This window comes from Alligator mississippiensis, chromosome 4 (assembly GCF_030867095.1).
Source record: "Alligator mississippiensis isolate rAllMis1 chromosome 4, rAllMis1, whole genome shotgun sequence".
In the NCBI taxonomy this organism is placed as follows: Eukaryota; Metazoa; Chordata; order Crocodylia; family Alligatoridae; genus Alligator; species Alligator mississippiensis.
In genome coordinates, this window is record NC_081827.1 from 152656746 (window position 1) to 152670111 (window position 13366).

Genomic DNA, 13366 nt, shown 5'->3' on the forward strand with positions numbered 1-13366 from the left:
CCCCTGCAAGCGCTGGTTGGGGACTGGAGTGCCATGGCGCTCCCAGAAGCGGCCGCAGATAGTGATTGGCCGTCTCGCAATCAGCTGTGGGGGGATCCCCCACCCCCCACCCCCTGGTCAGCGGGATTGGCTGTGGGGGGACTCCCCCCCAGTCACTGAGATCAGCCAAGGGAGGACCCCTTGCCTTGCTGGGGGGGGGGGGTGTGGCACCAGTTGCCCATGCCTTTTATGATCCCACCCTCTCATCATTTAGGCCCTAGTGTAGCCTCAGCCCTTCCAGGCAAAGGCCACAGAGGGTCTCAGCAAGGCTCCTTGTCTGGCTGGCAGGACAGCATCTCTTATTTCCCTAGCAGGATCTCAAACTGCTCCACAAACTTGAGCAATGATTCCCTGAAACAGGTCATTAGGAGGTCCCAGCAATGCTGCATAGCCACATAGGCCAAGTACAGACAGTCAAAAAGCTCAAGGGTGAATTGATGCAGTCTTTGCAGGTCTAAACTGCAGAGACTGACCCAATAAGTAAATGAACACACATTCACTTTTGATTCAGGAAATGCAGTCACATGCCTGCAGTGGCTGAAGCCAGAAGCCGGGGGGTGCTAGAGCATGCCTTCCAGCCACTGCCAAAGGCATGGGTGACTGGTGCCTCCTGAGACAGGAGCGGGGCGGGGAGGACTTGCCCCCCGCAGTGGCCAGTCAGTGACTGGGGGGGTGGGGGGGGGTGCACCAATCATGCACGCTGTAGCAGTGCACTGTGTGTGCCTGCCACTTTAAGGGCCTGGAGCTGGCAGCCTCCAGGTGCCTGATGAGGGCAGCCATTTTGAGACAGCGGCTGCCTATATAAACAGGGCAGTTTGGCTGCTGGAGGCCAGGCAATGATATTGCCTGGCTGAAGGGCTGCTGTGAATGACCTGGAGGTAAGGGGGAGCTGCAAGGGGATGGTAAGGAGGCTCCTGGTCCTGGGCATGACCTGAAACTGCACCCTGCTGGGAGTGGGTGGCCTGGTGGGGCTCTCAGTGGTGCGGGAGCCCCCAGGAACTGCCAGGCCCGTTATCACCCTGGTGAAAGGTGGGTTGGGGCGCCTTAACCCCTAGCTCCCACTGCTGGGTGGGTGACCCTGAGTGTTTGGAGGGGCCCAGAGGGTGGACCCCGAGAGTGTGGTGCTGTGGTTGCCCCTTTGGAGAAAGGGAGTAGTGGCACTGTGAGGCCCGGAGACAGAGTGACAGGCTAGAGAGACCCAGCCCAAAGGGGAGAGTACCCTTGACTAGCCCAGGCTGGGGCCAGGACTACAACAGTCAAAAAGGCCGGGGGCCCACTGTGAGGGATGCCCAAGAGCCGGGGGCCTGGGGTCCTGACTGGCCTGGAGGTGGGCCAGGGCAAGTGGCTGAAGGTCCCAGGGGGACCACACCCAAGAGGGGAAGATAGCATGGGGGGGGGGCGAGGTAGCCTGGATGAAGGCAGAGAGGCTGCCGGAGTGGAGAGGATCATAGAGGGGTCCTGTGTGGATGATTCTGGGGCCCAGTGTGGGGCCAGTGATTATGAGAACATCGAGATGCCATCTGCGAGGCTTGGGCTGCGGTATTAGGGGAGGTAGGAGCTGCAGAGCGCCCCCTGGCATCAGGGCACTACAATAGGTAGCCTCCTGCTTTAATTGACATTGGATTGAATCAATTATCATCAAAGGCGTGGTGGGCGAGATAGGCGGGCGGTTGGCCCATTGAGACAGGGGGTGCGCCCTGGAGACGTCGGCCCTAAGGATGCCCCCTGTCACACACGCCAACCTGGAAGTGCCAGCAGTGCACCCAGCAGGTCCAGGGGCATGCCTGGAAGCGTGAACAGTACTTCTGGTGCCCCCACTCCCTGGCCGGCGCTCTCAGGGGGCAGGGGTATCAGCGCTCCCACCTGCCCCCCTCGCCCATTGCCTTAGCAGGGAATGCTGGCTATTGGGGTGCACCAGTGCTCTCAAGGGCACACGTGCACTCTCATGCACCCCCTACATGTCACCACTGGCCAAAGGGGAGGGAAGAGAGAAAGCCCTCCAAGACTTTCCCCCACTCCCTGCTGGAGTGGAAGGGCCATGGCCAGGCCCCAGCCCATGCTCTGCCTGGGTTGGATGGGGGTGGGGGAGTAGTGATATCAAATACATAAAAGCTTGAACAAGAATAGTTCTTTTGCTGAAAAGCTATTATGTAAAGAACTATACACTCAGAATGGTCTGTGTGTTCGCTTCTCTTCCAGCTGCCCCCGAGGTCTCTGGGATTTGCAGTCCAGAATCAGAGCAGCAGGACTGTACATGGTTGCTTGTCACTTCCTTGTCCTGCTTCCAGTTGCCTCTGGGGTTTGTAGCCCACAGCTGCACCCAGCACTAAGTAAGCCAGCAGGGCAGCTCCACACTCAGTGGAAGCTGAGCTTAATCCCACTCCCTGGCCCCACACTCCAGCCAGGGTTTGCCTGTGGGGGGACAGTAAGTCAGCCAGTGAGGCTAGTAAGCCAGCCCTCTTTGTTCTGGCTAGGGAGCAGAGGGGTGGAGCCAACTTTGCTCCCTGGAGCAGATGGCACATCCCAGCCCAGGGATGAAAAGCATGCTGGGATGCTGGGGGATTCTGATTTAACTTAAACCAGGAAGGGTCTGGGACATAAATTTCATAGAAGTAGGGTCGGAAGGGACCTTGTAGATCTTCAAGTCCGACCCCCTGCCTGGGCAGGAGAGAAACTGGGCTCAAGGGACCCCAGCCATGTAGGCATCGAGCCACTTCTTAAAGACCCCCAGAGTAGGAGCCAGCACCACTTCCCTTGGAAGTTGGTTCCAGATCCTAGCCACCCTGACTGTGAAGTAGTTCTTACGGATGTCTACTCTAAACCTACTCTCCAACAAGTTGTGGCCATTATTTCTTGTTATCCCGGGGGGCGCTGGGGGAAACTAGGTCCCCCCTTTAGCCTTCTCTTGTGAAGGCTGAACAGGTTTGGGTCCCGTAGCCTCTCATTGTAGGGTCTGCCCTGCTGTCCCCGGATCATGCGGGTGGCCCTCCTCTGGACCCTCTCAATGTTGTCCACATCCCTCTTGAAGTGGGGCGCCCCACTTCTGGACACAGTACTCCAGCTGTGGCCTGACCAGTGTCGCGTAGAGGGGGGAGGATCACCTCCTTGGCCCTACTTGAGATGCACCTGTGGATGCACGATAGGGTCCGGTTAGCCCTGCCGACCGTGACCTCGCATTGTCGGCCCATGTTCATCTTGGAGTCAGTGATGACTCCAAGATCCCTGTCTGCCTCTGTGCTCTCAAGAAGGGAGTTTCTCATCTTAAAAATGTGCTGCCGGTTACTACTGCCCAAGTGCAGCACCCTGCACTTGTCCATATTGAAACGCATCCTGTTTTTGTCAGCCCACCCTTGCAACCTATCCAGGTCTTTCTGCAGTCTTTCCCTCCCTACTAGCATGCCCACCTCACCCCAGATTTTGGTATCATCAGCGAATTTGAACAGGTTGCTTTTCACCCCATTGTCCAAATCGCTGATAAAGAAATTGAACAGCGCGGGCCCAAGGACCGAGCCCTGGGGGACTCTGCTGCCATCTTCCCCCCAGGTCGAATATGACCCGTCCACCACCACCCTCTGAGTACGACCCTTCAGCCAATTAGCAATCCATCTGACCGTGTAGGTATCGATGCCACAGTCGCCTAGTTTTTTAACGAGGATGGGGTGAGACAGTGTCAAAGGCCTTGCTGAAGTCCAGAAAGACTACATCCATGGCGACACCTGCATCCAATGCTTTTGTGACCTGATTGTATAAGGCAATCAGGTTGGTCTGACATGACCTGCCCCTAATGAAACCATGCTGATTGCCCTTGAGCATCATCCCCGATGTCGGCCCATCACAGATGTGCTCCTTGATGATTTTCTCAAAGAGTTTCCCCGGGATTGAGGTAAGACTGACGGGCCTATAGTTGCCCAGGTCCTCCCTCCTCCCTTTCTTAAAGATGGGGACCACATTGGCTATCTTCCAATCATCTGGCACCTGGCCTGAGCACCACGTGCACTCGTAAAGCCGTGCCAAGGGCCCTGCAATAACCCCTGCTAGCTCCCACAACACCCTGGGGTGGAGAGCATCTGGACCTGCTGACTTGAACATGTCCAGCCCCTCCAGAAGCACTCTAACCCGGTCCTCCTCAACCTTAAGTCTTGGGGCGTTCCCCTCGAGTCTGTCTTAAATCACGGTGGGGGAGTCCCGGTCCCTGCCCAAGAAAGTGGAGGTGAAGAATTTGTTAAAGAAGTCTGCCTTCTCTTCTGGCACAACCACCAGATTGCCCAGTGTATCTTGCCCCATAGATAAGTTCATAAACTAGTTTGACCTAAATCAGCTAAGTCTGATGCTACATTCAACCAGGCTTATCTTAAACCAGTTTGAGCCATTTTGAAATCGGTTTATGTGCACTGAATTTCTGTTCTGTTACAGGTTTAAACCAGTTTCTGAACACTTAAACTGGTTTATGTGTACCTTCTATCCTTAGTCATAGGGTGCAGACAGACTAGAGAATAAATGCATGCACCCACCCACCACCCCAGCTGCAGAAGCAGCTTGAGGGAGCATAGATGTTCCTTCCAGCTCTGACAAAGGCACCCAAGAAACTTTAATCCATACAGATAGTGGGGGGACAGGCTGCACATCTTGTTGGGGATGAGTCATGCCAAGAAGAATCCTCTCACAGCCCTACTCTAGGCCAGGGAACAGACATGCTGCTCTTCTCTTTGCACTCAGGTTCTCTCAAAATTGCATGGCCAAGAGGAAAATCCAGCACCCACTGGGAGAGGTGGGTACAGGTGGTCTATGGGGCAAAATAAGTGAGGACCAGAAGAGATTACACTTTATGCTACAGTCAGGCTGAAGGTCACAATAATAAGGAATGCCACTTACTTGGACATGGGGACTGCACTACAGGACCCTGCTGCAGTCTGACAGTCCCTCAGCCCTGCAGCTGGTCTGCTGGGCCCATGCAAGGCTCCCACATCTATGTACCAGGATGCCTGGTAAAAGTGCACGTGCAACCCTCCATGCTGGCCTTTACTGTGTGGAGCACTCAACAGTTGGGCAGGAGGAAGGGCGTGGAGAGGCCTGCATAGGGACACACCTGGTTATTACCCCTCTAGTTATGGATGCCATGTGATTGACTTAGTGCATCATGGCTGGATGTGACTGGGGAGCTGGCCTCCCTCTCAAACACCAGCAGTCATCTGTCATGGTGACCCATGGGCCATCATGGTGGGTGGTGCTGCCCTAGGGTTACCATGCGTCCGGATTTTCTCAGACTTGTCCTCTTTTTTTGGCCCTCTGTGCTGCATCTGGGTGGGTTTTTAAAATAAGCAAATGTCTGGGTTTTATGCTGTTCCTCTGCCCTCCTGGGCCAGCTGCTTGGGGCTGGGAGCAGTGGGCAAAGTGATTGGCTGTTGGGGGTCACATGCTTCCTGAGTGGGCCCCAACAAGCCAGGTAAAGAGATGGTGAGTAAGTGCAATGTGGAAGTTGCTTGGGTAGCAGGGCTGGGGGGCAGAGGCTGTAGGTCCAGAGTGCAGGGCACCAGTAGGACTGGGGGGCAGGGGACTGTGGGTTGGGGGTGAGGGGCACCCACAGCTCTGGGGGGCCAGGAGCTTAGGAGTGAGGGGCAGAGGCAGGGCACAGGCATATCACTGCCCCCCACAATCATATGCCCCTCCCCCTCCCCTCCCCTCCCAGGTGTCCTCTTTTTTGACGATGGAAATATGGTTCTTGGAGGGTTTTATCTACACAAAAGCCTGGAGTGGCTGAGTGGAACTGAAACATAATCCCATGGGCCTATGCTTCCTTGGCTGTAAAACAGGCTAACTGATGAATGAGCCAGGTCCTGACACCAGCTGAACTACAGTGAGTTCAATACTCTGCCTTAGGGGCCTGCGCCAGTTCAGCTAAATCAGTTTACATCCAGGCCTTCTGTAGGCAGACGAGCCCTGGCATCCCCTGTGAGTTAGGCCAGAGCTGCATAAACCTTATGCGAAATGTCACTGATGCACTGGACTAATGGTGAAGGGTAATTTCAGCCCAGGTGCTCCCCATCCCTGCTGCTTGCCTTTGCCACAGAGCCTCACCATCAGTCTGCTCCCTCTGCATCACTTCCAAGGTTAGTGGCTGCAGCAAGTCCTCTATGAGCATGGTTGGGGCCAGCAAGATGTGTCCCGAGTGCTTTTGCAATAACCAGCCTGGCACATCGTAGGCAGGGAGGGAGCTAAAAAGCCACCACTCCCTGAGATGCTGGCAGAGGATGAGCTGCATCTGCAAGCGCCCCAGCCAGAGCACAGCCTGCTGTCATTTAGAGCTCCAGCTGCTGGCTGCGCCTACCTTTGCCTCTTACAGGTGGCAAATGGCTTTTTCATTTTAATACCCGATTAAAGCAAACCCCAGAGGAGCTCCATTATGATGCATAATGGCTATGCAGCATTGCTGCTAGATACATTTATAATTTCTGTCATAACAGAATAGGGATTAGTATAATTCCTCCCTGCCAGCTCCTCCCCCTTTCCCTGTCCTCCATTGCTCTGGAACAAAGATGAGGGGTTTCCCCTGCAATGTCACAATGTGGAGGAGGGCATCCTCCACCATTATCTACTTGCTGCCAGCTGGCAACACATGCCAGGAACTAGGGCCTTCAGCACCATGTAGAGCAATGAGGGGTCAGAGTGGGCTGCAGCCATGGTGAGCAGCTCTGGTCCCACCCTGTGCAGGCAGGCTTCAGGGCAGCCTATGGCCAGCTGTATAAAGTCATTTCCACATAGATGGTAACACCTGTTTATGCTGATGTGTGAGGTGAGCCCTCTTCATAAAACCTTACCATGCATCGTTGCTCCTGCATACATAAGAAAGAGGGAAAAATGCTGCAGCCTGAGCAGGAGCTGGGCATGCTTCTCCTCCCACAGCTTGGCCAGAGCACCTCCCTCCTGTCCACAGTGAAGCCATTCGGGTTCCCCCTGGTTCTTCCAATGCATGTGGTTCCTGACCCTGCAGCTGTAGCCGAGCTCCTTCTGACCCCCAGAATATCTAACTAATGTGATTCTCCTGATTGCAGGCTGTAGGTGAATGGAAATGTGAAAAGATCAACAGATGCTGGGTTGGGTCTGCCTAGATGACTTCTGAATGTCTTCCTCATGGAAGGATAGAAGAGGTGTGGTAAAGATACTTTAAACACAGAGGCCTTGAAGACAAGCAGAAGGTAGTAGGAATCGGGCATCTCAGAAGCAAGCTGGGCACTGCACCTCTGCCCAGCACCAGAGAGGCCAGCCTTTGTGTGAGCTATGCACTGCAAGCTAGACAGGGCAGGGTCAAGCTGCTGCCCAGCAGCTCAGAAATGCCTGCTCTGTTCTCAGCACAGGTGGCTGTAGTGGGCTGGGAAGTTCCCAACTCAAAAAATGTGACTTCAGAAAATGCTGATTCATCGAAACAAGGAAGCCTTAGCTTCATTTGTATGTGTATGGCCCAGCTCCAGCCTGGCTTGCTAATGAGAGGGACCAGCATGACCACCCTGAACTCTGGTGCCTTCTATGCACGGAGCAGAGGGACTGGGCCAACCTGGCATAAGCTTCCACACACCCCCGTGGAACGTAGACTGGTACTGTTGACACGTAGCCCTGTCCCCCATCTCAACCCCCTATAGATTTCATAGACATTAGGGGCTGGAAGGGACCTTGGAAGATCATCGAGTCCAGCCCCCTGCCCCTATGACCTGGGATGAGAAGCAAGGCTACAGCACTGCTCACTATTTTGTGTAGAGGCAGCTGGCCAATCTCTTTGGGAATTAATGAAGCATTGCCATTACCATCAGTTGCAAAACAGGATTCTCATTCGGGTCAACATGCCACTACCATCTCTTCTTATAGTGAGACCATGGAGTCGATTTAACAAGATGGGAGAACGGGGAGCTTAAGCTAGTGGGCTTGGAGGTCCCAGGACTTGGACACATTCAATTGCCTTTTAAACTTCATGGGAGTTTTTCCTCATTTTTCTACAGGAGCCAGATCTGTCTACATATGATTTGGCTCCCAAGAACAGCAGTGCAACACAAAGGCTATAAGACCTCTGGGAGCAAAGTGGTTCAAACAGTTGGGATGTTGGGAAGATTTTCATGGGCTTGTTTACAAGAGAACCACAGAGGTAATAAATCAGTGCAAGTGACTCTGGCAATGCTTATTTTATGATAAGGAGTGGCACACAGCAGGTTGGGTATGTCAGTTAGGAGCAAACTTGAAAGCAGCTTACTGTGGTTTAATTCTAGTCATTTAAGAACTGGACAAACAAAGCCTCTCTTGCATAAAGCCAAGAACACACAGACGGTAGCTACAACCTTCTCGTTTCAGCAAGGCTTTCAGGCTATGCCCAAAGGTGGGTCTCTCTCACAGGCCTGGGGACCTAAGTTGCAACCTTTTGGTTCGTGAAATCACTCACCGTCAGAGGGAAGCTGGCCAGCTCCCTCTGCAGGTCCTCCTTGCCTGTCCCTGATGCCCAGGAGACCTCACACATGCAGTACATTAGGCCCTTGGACAGGCTGGATTTGCTGATGTATGCACTCTACTGCAGATGTCTGCAACAGGAACAGGAGGACTAAATCTGGATGGAAGCAAGAAGCATGAGCCCTATTGTTTCCCTGAGACAGATTTCTGGTAGGACACGTTGTCAGCACAGTGGGGCTTCAGGCCAGAAAGGGGTGATTTTGAATTTAGACATACAGAAGAGTTGCACCCCAGCACACAGAGAACTCTACCATTTTTCTTCCCCTAAGGTCTGGGTGCTCCTTTTGCGGAGCAGTTTGATTCCTACATCAACACGCAATATTGCCAGTCTCTAAGAGCTCTCATCTATCTCACATTTTTTTCCTTTGATGCTTAATTACTGCAGACAATCCATAAATAATCCCCTTTCTTCACTCTGAAGTCACCATGCAACAATTAGGCATTTATTTCACCACTATTAATGTAAACTGTGCAGGGCTCAGTCTGTGCACTGCAATGTGCTGTCTCATAATACAACATGCAGGCCAGCCTGAATCACGAATACTCTCCCTGCTGCTCTCCACTTTAGCATGGCTCATAAGAATGCAAGACAAACCTCTACCTAATTAACCTACATGAATTTTAACTAGAGATCAGTTACCATACATCACAGAACAGACCCCCTGGATGCTTATGACCATTTCTAGGGAGGTCCTAGGCTGCTGCCTCATTTGCTCCAACAGAACTGGACCTAGCACATTCTTGCACACAGTGTGGGCTCCCTAATCTCTTGCCAGCTGGGATCCTTCTAAGTACTGTTGCTACTATTTCTGTCAGGTTTCAGAACCAAAAGGATTTCCTCTGTGGCATCAGAACTGACAGTGTCATGCAGTTCTTTGTGGGGTCACCAAGGGGCAGGGAATTCAGCTAGTTGTCTGTAGTGGGTTATGGAATAGAGAAGATCCCACACAACTTACCGATTCATTTGATGCACTGGCTGGGGGAGTATTTCATTGATTGCATGATTTCACAATGATTTCACACTTAATTCATACAACACAATTTTATTTTAAAATTCTTTGCTATGCATATAACACTGCTTAGCTTTAATACCACAAACATTAAGACCACAATAACTACATATATCAGAAACAATGCTCCAAATGCACTTCCTTCCCAAACAATGCTATGAGAATTAGTATTACAAAAACAACTACAATTACAACTGAAAGTTAAATTTGAATCATAGATTCATAGATGTTAGGGTCGGAAGGGACCTCAATAGATCATCGAGTCTGACCCCCTGCATAGGCAGGAAAGAGTGCTGGGTTTAGATGACCCCAGCTAGATGCCTATCTAACCTCCTCTTGAAGACCCCCAGGGTAGAGGAGAGCACCACCTCCCTTGGGAGCCCATTCCAGACCTTGGCTACTCTAATTGTGAAGAAGTTCTTCCTAATGTCCAGTCTAAATCTGCTCTCTGCTAGCTTGTGGCCATTATTTCTTGTAACCTCCAGGGGCGCCTTGGTGAGTAAAGCCTCACCAATTCCCTTCTGTGCCCTCGTGATGAACTTATATGCAGCCACAAGGTCGCCTCTCAGCCTTCTCTTGCGGAGGCTGAAGAGGTCCAGGTGCCCCAGTCTCTCCTCATAGGGCTTGGCCTGCAAGCCCTTAACCATACGAGTGGCCCTTCTCTGGACCCTCTCCAGGTTATCCACATCCCTCTTGAAGTGCGGCACCCAGAATTGCACGCAGTATTCCAACTGTGGTCTGACCAGAGCCCGATAGAGGGGAAGTATCACCTCCTTGGATCTGTTCGTCATGCATCTGCTGATGCACGATAAACTGCCATTAGCTTTCCTGATGACTTTGTCACACTGACGACTTATGTTCATCTTGGAGTCCACTAGGACTCCAAGATCCCTCTCCGCTTCTGTTCCACCAAGCAGGTCATTCCCTAGGCAGTAGGTATGCTGGACATTTTTCCTCCCTAGGTGCAGCACTTTGCATTTCTCCTTGTTGAACGGCATTCTGTTGTTTTCCGCCCATATGTCCAACCTGTCCAGGTCTGCTTGTAGTTGTTCCCTGCCCTCCGGCGTGTCCACTTCTCCCCACAGTTTTGTGTCATCCGCAAACTTGGACAGAGTACACTTCACTCCATCGTCCAAGTCGCTAATGAAGATATTGAAGAGTATCAGTCCTAGGACCGAGCCCTGCGGGACCCCACTGCCCACACCCTTCCAGGTCGATACCGACCCATCCACTACGACTCTCTGGGTGGGACCCTCTAGCCAATTCACCACCCACCGGACTGTGTAGTCATCCAAGTCACAGCCTCTTAACTTGTTCACCGGTATGGTGTGGGATACTGTATCGAAGGCCTTCCTAAAGTCTAAGTATACGATATCAACCCCTCCTCCTGTGTCCAGGCGTTTTGTAACCTGGTCATAAAAAGAGACTAGATTAGTCAGGCATGATCTACCTGCTATGAAGCCGTGCTGGTTTCCTCTCAACATAATTTTTCCTGCCGGGCTCTCGCAAATGTGAGCCTTGATAATTTTTTCAAAGACTTTGCCAAGGATGGAGGTGAGACTGACTGGCCTATAGTTGCCTGGGTCCTCCTTCCTCCCCTTCTTGAAAATGGGGACCACATTGGCCCTTTTCCAGTCCTCCGGGACCTGGCCTGTGCGCCATGAGTGTTTATATATTCCCGCCAGTGACTGTGCAATAACGTCAGCCAGTGCCTTCAGCACCCTCGGATGGAGCTCATCCGGGCCTGCCGACTTAAACGCATCCAGTTCCTCCAAGTGCCTCTGCACCATCTCAGGGTCTACACTTGGTAGTCTGGTGCCTTGCTGCTGCCTCTCTACAATCCCAGTGAGAGCCTTGTCTTGCCCCTCGTTTGACTTGTCTTGCCCCTAAATTTGAATCAATACTATTATTTTTCATAATATACTTACAATCCTAGAATTCCGAGAAGCCAAACACCTAAATATGGTTTCATTCCTCAGTAGTACAATTTAATGGGTTGGCCTCAGTTATACGGTTCAATGGGCTGGCCTCAGCAGTGATAGGAACAAGTCCCCTTTCTTCAGTCCCTTTTGGGTGCTCCGCGGCTTCAGCGTGAACTAAGAGATTGGTGTTCACGGAGAAGGTGGTTCAGGTGATCAGTCTGATTCGGCCTACGCTTGTGATTCTTCCTTTGTTGTTCTGCAAGTGAGGTTACTTCCAAATTGGGACAGTAGGTTACAGTTTTGATTGGGTGAGTTGCCATCTTGGGCCCCTCCTACCCAAACCTGTCACTACTCCCAAATTTGGGCTCAGATCTTACTTAACAGATTTCTGCTGGGTTTAGTTTCTTTTGTTGACCATTTAATTACTTTGGGGAATTTCCACACCACTGCAGTGACCTTTCTTTCCAATCTTTTCAAAGGCTCCTAGGGTTTGATTTCTCGGAATGTGGGATGTTTGCTTAAGGGTCATTTTATATTAACCTTGTTAAAGGCCTCTAAAGATAAAATTCAAGAGTTAAGACTTTGAGCAAAGCCCAAACCTTCCGCACTTAGGCCAAAACAATGGCCTAGATAAGAAGATGAATCTTGTCTTTTTCCTAAACTGGCTAATGGGCAACTATTACAAACATTCAGACTATTACATTCAATATGACACTGGTGAATAGGAATAACTGCCAGATTGTAAACTATTTAGAGGCATGCATCTCACGAGCCAGACTGGGATAATGTGTTAGGCAAGGATAACAGGAATTGAGGAGAGGCACAGAGGGGAAGAAAGACTGGTCTGGGGAATGTAATTGTATTGCTGCTCGTCTCCAAATCCTGCTGCTCTTGAGGGTGGGGCTCTTCTGAGTTCAAGCAGCAGCAGAAAACAACTTTTCTCTGGAAACTGCTGGTGGTAGTTGGCCTTGGGGTGATAGGAAGACGAACAAGAGCTAGCTGTCTCCTGCCAAGGCCTCAGTTCAGGTTTACCACCCAGTAATACTGAGGCACTCTATCAGACCCGGACCCTCAGACTCCCATAAGCCGGCAGCCAAGAGGAAAAAGTATGCCGTAGGACAAGATATGGGCACAGAATGAAAAATCAAGTCTGAGGCCCTGCCTCTCCCCAAAGTCCCCTTTCACCAGCCTTATATGGGGTGGGGGAGAGAGGGAGGGAAATCACACTAACCCAAAGCAGAACTGACTGTCTCTGAAAGAGAGGTTCAGTTAAAGTAAGAAGATAGCTCTTGCTCCCAATATCTATAAAGAAACATAAAGCTTTGCCATCAACTGTAGAGGCCTCCAGCCTTGCATTTCAGCAATACACACTTGCACTTTGCTCCTCTGCAAGGATTTGCATTCAAGTGCTCTTACCAGGGGGCTGGTAGTTTGTGATATTTGATTCTCTGCTATTCCTTAGCCTCAGGTAAATTATTATAGAAGGCACAGCATGACCTAGCTCCAGGTCTCAGAAACATACCGCCTTAGAGGCCTGCCACCTGGAGAAGTCTGGGAAGGGCTATAGGGCACAGGTGGGCAAAATGAGGCCCGGGGCCCAGATGCGGCCCACCAGGCCATTCTATCCGGCCCGCAGGGACCCTAAAAAATTTAGAAAAGTAATATTAATCTGCCCTGGGCTGTCTGACCATGGCTTGCCAAAACTCAGTTAGTGGCTCTCTGCCCCAAATAATTGCCCGCCCCTGCTATAGGGCAAATCACTCCTGCATACAATGGAATTGGGGGAGTGGGAGGGAGCAGGGAAAGGGCTTGGGCCACTTTCAGAAGTGAGCTTTCCTCTCTAATAAGGGGGTTCCAAGCAAGAAACCAGGCAGGAGGAAGTTGAAGAAGAGTCTGGCCAGTTCTGTA

The 13366-nt window shown here is 51.6% G+C and overlaps 1 long non-coding RNA gene across 2 annotated transcripts; it reads left to right on the plus strand.

Annotated features, from left to right (window-relative positions):
* The first annotated feature begins 818 nt into the window (after window positions 1-818).
* Window positions 819-8905, plus strand: LOC132250285 (uncharacterized). 2 transcript variants are annotated; one of them, XR_009461954.1, is made up of 3 exons: window positions 820-917; window positions 2239-2369; window positions 7089-8905. It is a non-coding gene; the product is annotated as an uncharacterized LOC132250285 (long non-coding RNA). The 2 variants fall into 2 exon arrangements; XR_009461953.1 differs by lacking the exon at window positions 2239-2369 and having other exon boundaries at window positions 819-917.
* The last annotated feature ends 4461 nt before the right edge of the window (window positions 8906-13366 follow it).